We start from the raw sequence: 10,568 nt of genomic DNA on the forward strand, positions 1-10,568 counted from the left end.
ATGGCTAGACAAAAATATGATTATTCAACAAAAATACAACTGAAGCTGCAAGATTCTATAGTTTATTCAACAAAAGTGCCATGAAATCTGAAAAGATTGGTTTAAATACCTCAAATAACTAGGAAACAACCAATCAGGAAAAATAATACGGCTAAAATCCAAAATTAAGAAGGAAGAAGTATAAAATATGGACTGAAACTTTGAGGGCCTTTGGAGTGAGATTTGGCGACTATGAGCATCGAACGGGCTTGGAGTGTGAAAGGAAGCTAAAGGGGTAGTGTTTGAGTGATATGATTTACTTTTAAAGACAATGATGAACTATTTTATTTTATCTATTTTTTTTTTTTGTTGTTATAATGACTTTAAAACTTTTAATAATGATTTTTTAGAATTATATATATATATATATATATATGTGTGTGTGTGTGTGTGTGTGAAAGCAAGGGAGAAAGCAAACAACTACAAGAACAGTGAGCCTGAGAGCCAAAATCTTATTAAAAAGAGATTTTTTTATTAAAATTTCTTTCCTTTTTTTTTAAATTTCAATTATTGAGTTTTTTTTTTTAAAAAAAAAGAAGTTATCTGTAATCATATTCTAATAACAATAAAAACTTATCTTGATTTTAATATATTTCATTTGAATGAGAGTTTTATTAAGATATTTTTCAATTTTGATATAGCAAAAAAAAAAAAATGGTTTGACCGGGTGAATTTGGACTGATTTAAGACTGTTTTAAGCTAAGAAATTGGTTTCTTGATGTTATAATAGTCTTTATTGTATGTTTTTAAGTGAAAATAAATTTAAAAAATAGTTTTTTTCTTTCTTTCTTGGAATACAATAAACCTCGCTTGATTTTTCAGTTGCCTCTTCAGCGGTCGATGATCCATCCATTGTAAGAAAAGAAAGAAAAAAAAAAAAAGCCTCAACATATAGACTTTGCAAGCTCGCACATGCCAAGGTTCCTTTTTAACGGACCAGGCATGCTTGGCAACCCATGTGTGCTCGCATGACCAATTTTACCTTTTGTTTTTTTGTTTTTGTTTTTATTCAATTTAAATTTAACTACTTTAATTTATAATGTATTAGTTATAATATTTTCTTAAATTAATTAATAATCTATTTGAGATATTACTTTATTAAATACCATTGTTTTTATAATATTAGAAACATTTTTTTTTGTATAGCCCATCATGATCTCTTTTATAAATTTCTTTCTTATAAATTTCATTTGATGGCTTCTCTACAAGTGTCTATTTTTACAATCAAATAATTTAATAAATTATTTTTTAAAAAATAAAATTATTAAATTTAGTTAAATCGATGATCTAAGTTTTAATATTTTTAAAAAACATCTCAAAATATTTTGAAGTTAAAACAAGTTTTGATCTATCGCTTGTAAAGTTAATTGAGTCAACATTATCTAAGTTTAATTCACGACTTGAACAAAATAAAACATAGAGTTGAGAAATGCATAAAACAGGTTTAATAACACTGCCAACAAATTCTCTATGGTAACATTAGAGCATTCTATTATTTTTGTGTTTTTTTAATACTTTTGCGAGGAACTCGTTAAAAAAAAAAAGTACATACAATCGAAACTTGTTTTCAGGGCAATGATGAGATGTTGAATAAGAAATAAATATTCTTGTCAATTTTTGTTTTTTTGAAAAATATTGAGTGCGTTAATTAGACAAAGGGTTTGAATTAGAGGAATATTTTTTTTCCCTTGTTTTTAAAAACATTCAAATTTTTTTGATTACGTGTTCTGATTGATTTTTCTTTTTATTAAATGAATGTAATGGAACAAAATGTGAGATTGTTTTATTGAAATTAAAAGTATTGATAAGAAAATGACGAACTATATACTATTAAATTAGTTTGTTTCAATAAAATTTAAATTATTATTTTATATAAAAATATATTACCTCACAATTAAATAAAAAAATTAAATGGCTCTCCGTACCACAAAATCTAATATATTAACCGGATTTGTTTCTTAGCTTTACTACTTAATTTTTAATTAGTGTTCAAAACTTTTTTTTATATATTTATTAGCATATATAATTTTTAATTTTTATTATATACGCACACTAAAGATTCAATCGAAACAAATACTTAACCATAATGTGTGAAGTTGGATAAAAATACCTTCATTATTAAAACAATAAAAAACCAAGCACAAAATTAAAAAAAAAAAGTTGCGGTGAGAATCACTACAAGTTCAAACAAACACAAAATTTATTTTATTAAAAGGAAAAGAAGACAGTCATATGCAAGCACACAACTTTCTTCCCCGTTTCTGTATTAATTATTCTTTTCTTTTCTTTCTATTTCTTTATATCAGCATTTAGTTATTATGTAGGACATAAAATATAGAGATATAGATCAATACGACAACACATTTCCTGTCCTTCTTGTTTTGTAAGAAAGGAAACATACTCCAAAACTATGATGATATACTTATATTATGTCAAGAAAAAAAGACAAAAAAACCTCAATCTCAATTGTTTGCTCGTTCCAAGCAACAATCACAATAGCATGACCAGAGTGATTTAGACTATATTTAGTAGTGTGGTTGTAATTATTTTTTAAAATATTTTTTATTTAAAAATATATCAAAATAATTAAAAAATATTAAAAAATATTAATTTTATAAAAAAATATATTTTAAAATTAAAAAAAATATAATTTACATCACAAGGAAGACACCATGAATGTGAACACGAGCTAAAAAAATATTTTAAAATTAAAAAAAATATATAATTTACATCACATTTTTAAAGGAAGACACCATGAATGTGAACACGAGCACCGAGAAAATTGAAGACTGACTTCCATTTTTGTTACTTTGAGACAACCCAATATCTCGAAATAGAAGTAGGAATGGTTTGGAATGAAAATGATGGCCCTCCCTGTACAAAAGAGTAACAAATATAAATAGAACATAATTATTAACTGCCAGATTTAGCTCCCATATTAGCCTCTCTTTTTTTAAAAAAAAAAAAAAGGGAAAGATGAATCCTCTATTGGGTATCTTTATTAGAAAATAATTTTTTTAAGATTTTATTGTTGTTAAATCCTCTAAAAACTTTATATTCTTAAATTATTATAAAACTTCCTATCCTGAAAACCCATAAATTAGTTCATTCATTCTATTGATAATAAAAGCATTTATTTTAAAATTAAATTTATTCATTAGGTAATATCATAACCTAATTTTTACCTTTTTTTCTCAAATCTATAAAATTTTGATTTAAAAAAATATTGCATTCAAAATTTTATAGATTTTTTTAAGAAAACATTTTTTTAAATGATCAAAATAAACAAAAATCACATAAAGAAGGGAAAATACAATTAAGGATAAAATCAAATAAATAATAATTTTTTAAAAGCAAGAACCGAGCCAATACAGGAGAAAAAGGCTAGGAATAATTTTGAGAGGCAGTTAGAAGCTTAATTGAAGAAAAAATAAAATTTATTCCTGCAATGCCATATAGTTAAGACAACCTTATTTTATAGGAATGATAATTTAAAAGGGTATTTCTTCTATAGAAATCGTAGAGTGTTCCTGTATGACCATAAAATTTCATAAAAAGGCTATCTTTCTTCATGGGAAATCAATATATATATATATATATATATATATATATATATATATATGAGATTATTTTGACCATTTTAATTGATTTAAAGTTTTTTATTGATCATGTAATTTTAGAAACAATGAAGAAAAAAAATATAAAATAGAGTGAACTCCGATGATCATGTGCCTTTGTATTCCCTAGGCTTTATAATTTTGGTCTTATATTCGTATATAATCAATTATTATACTATCACAATCATGTTTATGTGCATGCATAGTCATTATAATTATGATTATATGTATAATTATTGTTATTTTGTTTACTGATCATAAATTGTAACACATCTCATTCTCATAAAAAAAATAATTCAATTTTTTTGTAATTTTTATAATATCTTATTTTTCCCCAACTTGTAATAGTTTTTCTTTTATTGATTGAAATTGAATTTATAAAGTTTATATCCAAAGACTAAAATAATAAATAAATAAAAAATTAAATTTTTTTAATATATTTTATTTTATCTATAAATATCTAATTTATTTTTTTAATTATTATTGACTGAAAAAAAAACTATTGTATCACTTGATTTTATAATTTTATCAAGAAAATGATTAATTAAAAATAATAAAGGTTTAAATAATGTAGCTTCAACTCCTTTATTACCATAAGCTTTTGAGCAATTTACAAGATCTTGATTTGGATTGATTTAGCACAAGAGATGCTTTAATTAGAGAAATATCTTTTTTATTTGTATTTTATAAGGTTCAAGTATTTTTGAGTATGTGTTTCTAGGGGTGATCATTTTTTGTTTGATTCGGTTTTTATCAAAAAAAGTAACCAAACCAAAAAAAAAATTTGAAAAAAAAAATCGAAAACGAACTGAAACCGGGTCAAACCGACCGGTTTCGGTTCGATTCGGTTCGGTTTTTAGGGGAAAACCGGTTCAAATTGGTTTGGCTTATTTTTTCCAGTTTGGCTCGGTTTTCTGTGTTTTCTCGGTTTTGGCTCGGTTTTCCGGTTTTGGCTCGGTTTTTTTCCGGTTTTTTTTCTATTTCAGTTCGGTTCAGTTTTTCAGTTTTTTGGTTATAAAACTGAAACCGAACCGGCTGGTTTTTTCAAAATTTTAATCGGTTTAATCGATTTTTTTTCGATTCAGTTTTTTCGGTTATTTTTTTTCAGGTTTTCTCGGTTTAATGGATTTTTTGGTTTTTTTGCTCACCCCTATGTGTTCCTATTACTTTTGATTTTTATAAAAGAATGTTACATAACAAATATTTAGATTTCTTTAGTGAAATGAAAAATATTGGTAAGAAAATGAAGGACTATACTAGTATATTAGTTTGTTTCAATGGAATTTAAATTATTTCTCTTTTTTATAAAAACAATTACTACTATATAATTAAATAAAAGAATTAAATGATTTTCCTCTTCACAAAATCTGATATCTTAATCTAAAACTATTTCTTAAACTTCAGGATTTAATAATATTTTTATAATATTTATTAGCACATACAATCTTTAATTTATTTTATTAAATCTATATATCAAATTTTAAATTGAAAAAAAATATTTCTTAATATTAAAAAAAAAAAATCAACACTGGCCAAGTATATGGTGGTTTGCTAAAGATTCAATCGAACAAATACTTCACCATAATGTGTGAAGTTCGTGAAAAAATGCCTTTGTTATTAAACAATAAAATTCAAGTATAAAAATAAATAAATAAATAAAAACTGCGATGAAAACGTAATAAGTTCAAACCACACTAGAATTTATTTTATTAAAAGAGAAAGAAGACAGTCATATACAAGTACACAACTTTCTCCCCACTTTTGTCTATTAATTCTTCCTTTTCTCTCTTGTTATTCTTTTATATCTACGTTTAATTATTGTCTCTAGATATAAAAAATAACGATTTTAAATATATTTATTTTATACCCTGGACAATAACCAAACGCAGCAAGATAACACAAGAAAAAGAAAAACTCAATTGTTTGCTCCTGCCCAGCAGCAATCTGGATAGCGAGGACAAGGGCAAATGAACTGTTCATGTTTGCCTCCCATGGCAGACGCCATGAACTTGAACAGGAGCACCAGGAGAAGAAGCAGCAGCTTCTGGGCAAATTGAAGACTTCCCTCCATCTCTGCTACTTCAACACAACTCAGTCTCTCAAAATATAAGTAAGAATGGTGGCTTGGAATGAAGATCACGGCCCTCCTTATATGCAAGCTTAACAAGTGTACATGAAACCTAATTATTAATGGCCTGATTTTGTTCCCATATATATTATCCCTTTTTTGTCAAGGAAAGATGAATCCTGTATTAGAAAATAAAAAGTTTTTAAGATTTCATGGTTGTTAAATCCCTTGAAAACGTTGTTTTCTTAAATTAATATAGAACTTCCTATTTAGAAAACCCATAAATTAGTTCATTCATTCAATTCATAATAAACACATTTATTTTAAAATTAATTTTCTTCGTTAGGTACAATGAAATTGACCAAAGCATCATACTTTTTACTATTATTTTCTTATTAACATGTATGATCTTTTTATATACATGTATAATTACAAAAATGGATAAATGCGTAGCAAATCTTTATTTTCCTGACCATTTTCTTACATTTTTAGGAATAAATTTTAGCGATTATATCCAAATCTCATTGCTCCAAAGGAACTCAATTAAAACCCTGGAAAGTTTTTTTCATGGAAAGTGAATTTTTAAAAATAAATTATTTTTAAATGTTTGGTAATATTATATAAAATAAATTGAAAAACACTTTTTATTACTTGACTATAACATAAAAAATGAGTTAGAAAATAATTTTTAAAATTTTTTTTCAAGCTTAATAAAAAGTAAGGGCCAAATCTAACATATGATAAATATGACATAAAATGGTTAAAAGAATAATTACAGATAAAAAGGTTAAAAGAGAATGAAATTAAAAAAAAATTAATTTTAAAAATTTTATCGAATAAAAATTAAATATAACATATAAAAAAGATGAAGAAATTGAAAAAAAAAATAATTTTATAAATTGTTTCAGATAGAATAAATTACAATTAAAAATAATGGAGAGCAAATATGATAGATAAAAAAACATTAAGAAAAAAATAACAATAAAAAGAATGAGGACTAAAATTGATATAAAAATAAAATTATATTAAATCTGTAAGAAAAAAAAATTTAAAAATAAAAAAATAATTCAAAATATAATATATAGCAATAAAAAAAATGATGATCAAATTTAATATAACCAATAAATAATAGGATCTTTTTGAATTTTTACATCTCCTGAAAAAAATATATTCTGTTAAAATTAAAATAAAAAAAACTTTCAAGAAAATATTTAAATTTTTATTTGATTGTAAAATATTCTTACAAAAATGGATAAATACGTAGCAAATCTTTATTTTCCTGACCATTTTCTAACATTTTTAGGAATAACTTTTAGCGATTATATCCAAATCTCATTGTTCCAAAGGAATTCAATTAAAACCCTGGAAAGTTTTTTTAATGGAAAGTGAATTTTTAAAAATAAATTATTTTTAAATATTTAGTGATATTATAAAAAATAAGTTAAAAATACTTTTATTATTTGACTATGCCATAGAAAATAAGTTAGAAAATAACTTTTTTTTTCAAGCTTAATAAAAGAATAGGACCAAATCTAACATATGATAAATATGACATATAAAAAAATTAAAAGAATAATGATAGGTAAAAAGGTTAAAAGATAATGAAATTAAAAAAAATTAATTTTAAAAATTATGTCAAATTAAATAAATAACAATAAAAAGAATGAGGATTAAATATGACATATAAAAAAATAAAAAAATTTAAAAAATTAATTTTATAAATTGCTTCAGATAGAATAAATTACAATTAAAATAATGAAGAGCAAATATGATAGATAAAAAAAATTAAAAAAAAAAAGATAAGAGAAAAAATAACAATAAAAAGAATGAGGACTAAAATTGATATAAAAATAAAATTATATCAAATTTGAAAGAAAAAATTAAAAAAATTAAAAAAATAATTCAAAACATAATATATAACAGTAAAAAAAGGATCAAATTTAATCTAACCAATAAATAATAGGATCTTTTTTAATTTTTACATCTCCTGAAAAATATATTCCGTTAAAATTAAAATAAAAACACTTTCAAGAAAATAGTTAAATTTTTATTTGATTGTAAAATATTCTTGTTAATTAAATTTTTTGATGATAAATAAATATAAACAAATTTTCAAAATAATTTCTAAAAAATCACCTTTTAACCAAAAACAAAAAACTAAATTTCTTCATTAGATAAAATGAAATCGAAAAAGCATGATCTATTTATTATCAATTCATTTTAACACGTGTTTTTTATACTATTAATAAAATTGATGAAAATATAGCAAATCTATAATTTATGTCCATTTTTATGAAAACAAATCTATAATTATATGAGTTCAACTTTATATATGTAACACCTACTAATATGAAAAATTAAATGAAAACAATCACTTACTTAACGAGCCAAATTAATGTAATTATTTATTTTTTGTAAGGATTATAAATGATATTGGTTTTAAATTAATTTTTCAATTAACCTCTTTTTTTTTTAATGCAATTTTCAAACCTAAGAAACTTGTTGCATATTAAAATATTGTCTAGTTTTGAGAATGTAAATCAAAATTGATTCATATATAAATTAACAATATAATTAGTAGGAGATAATATATTTTATCTTTTATTTTGTATTTCTATAATAATAATCAAGTGATCATGATTAATATACTTATAAAAAATGATATATGTGTTTACATAATTCAATTATAAAAATAAAATATATTTTATACGAATAAATTATAATAGAATGCTGTAATGCTAATTATCACTCATAGAAGGAAAGGTTTTGAATGAAAATCATGGCCCTAATTATTAATGGACAGATTTTACTCCCATATTTGCCTTTTTTTTTTGTTAAGGAAAGATGAATATTGTAGTGCTTATCTTTATTAAAAAATATTATTTTTTTAAAAATCTTATGGTTGTAAAATCCTTTAAAAACCTTTTTTCTTAAATTATTTTAAAACTTCCTATTCTTAAAACGTGTAAATTATTTCATTCACTAAATTTATAATATATATATATATATATAAGCCTAGAGAAGAAGAGTTCTTATTTAAAAAAAAAATGACTCATTTTATCTCTATAAAAAACTGAAATAACCACGGAAGATGAGAAAAGAAAAGGAAAAATAATTAAACTTGAGTACTTTTTGTTGATTTTCAATAAACCAACAAAATTAACCCTTTATATATAAGCCTAGAGAAGAAGAGTTCTTTTTTTTTTAATGTGGGACAAAGCTTTATGGTTTGATTTTTTTTTTTGGCCAACTCCTTCTAAGTTATTTGATACTAATTTTTGTTTCCTCTATAATTGATTTTAAATATTATAGTATTTCATAATATAATATTTGGAGAATATTTTCTAACAAAGTAGTAACTCTAATAAATAGGTGAATATTCTCACTTTTAATTAGATATCAAATGTTACCAATAACCATGTCGAATGATTGATATAAAAATAAATAAATAAAATTGTAAAAAGAATTTACTTTTAGGTTACTTCTTTCTATCTAAATAGATAATATGTGGCTTTGAACTTTTTTTAATAACTCTTGATTTTATGAGTATTTTAATAAATTTAATATTTAAAAATTCTAAAAGAAATAATTATATTTTTTTATTGAAATAAATGATTTAATTAAAAGTATTGTGATATAATCGGTAAGGTTGTACAAGATTTGAGAATATTAAAATCATAAATCACCCCTAACAATAGATGGCAATCCTTTTTGACCCTATATTAATGGACCTGTTCAATAGCTGGAGTTATTACTTCTATGAAAGAGTTGACAATTAATATGGGTATTTACTGTTCATACGTAGCTTCTTTTTTGTTTTTTCACTTGCCCCTAATTTGTTTCCCTTCACCCTTTTCTTTATTATAATTTTGTCATTTTTATCTAATTTCATGCTTAATTTTTTTAATAGTAATTTAAATTATTTTTATATTAATAAAATTGACTAGATCACTTCAAGACAACTTTATGTGAATCCAGCCACCTAAATCAACAATGGTGGGAAAAAGATGAAGCCATCTTTTCCACTTTAGTCAATAAGTATAGGCACCAGTTCGGTGCCTCTTGCTTTTCCTCTTGTCCTTTACTTAGATACTTACTTATAAATAAGCAATGCATCCAAGCTATTTTGCACAACACAAGAGAGAAACAAGAGAAGAAGAGTAGAGTTATAGAGGGAAAATAATCTCAAAAAATTATAAGGTATTTATAATAGAGTAAGTGAGGTGTTTTCTCCTAATAATAGAGAAATTCTTAGTTATTCTTCTATTATTTGAGAGAAGTTGTAATTCCCACATTACATAGTAAAATTCTTCTATACTTGCCTGTGGACGTAGCCCAATTAGGTGAACCACGTAAATTCTTGTGTCTCATTTCTCATTTTATCCTGTGCTTTACCTTTCGTCTTGTCGGGTTTGCATGCTAGTATCCTAACAGTGGTATCAGAGCTTTCTGGTTAGTGTTGTTGATACACAAAAGTTATTCATGTATACGATTACTATTCACATTTACAACACTATTCATCCAAGCAGTACTATTCATCCATACGATACTGTTCACATTATTTACGACACTATTCATCCAAGCAGTACTATTCATCCATACGGTATTGTTCACATTCGTTACTGTTGGCGTATATAAAAAGTCAGTGGCGTGATTAAATACAGTCTAGGAAGTTCTGTCTAAAGAAATTGGGTTTTAAGCGGGACCGTTTGTGACCCTTCCAATCTTTCCTAGGAACTTACTTAGTGAAGTATTATTCACACAATACTCTTTCTGTATACGTTACAGATTTGTGAAACATTGATAGCTGCATAGATCTCGGTGAATACAATGGCAGCAAAGTA

General features: G+C 23.9%; 1 long non-coding RNA gene across 1 annotated transcript in view; it reads left to right on the top strand.

Moving 5' to 3' along the window:
- The first annotated feature begins 64 nt into the window (after positions 1–64).
- Positions 65–10,568, top strand: part of LOC105107290 (uncharacterized) — a 15,919-nt gene continuing 5,415 nt past the window's right edge. Inside the window, exon 1 of the long non-coding RNA XR_838848.1 lies at positions 65–75. This is a non-coding gene — a long non-coding RNA (uncharacterized LOC105107290). The remainder of the gene's footprint in view (positions 76–10,568) is intronic.

This window comes from Populus euphratica, unplaced genomic scaffold (assembly GCF_000495115.2).
Source record: "Populus euphratica unplaced genomic scaffold, PopEup_1.0 scaffold154.1, whole genome shotgun sequence".
In the NCBI taxonomy this organism is placed as follows: domain Eukaryota; kingdom Viridiplantae; phylum Streptophyta; class Magnoliopsida; order Malpighiales; family Salicaceae; genus Populus; species Populus euphratica.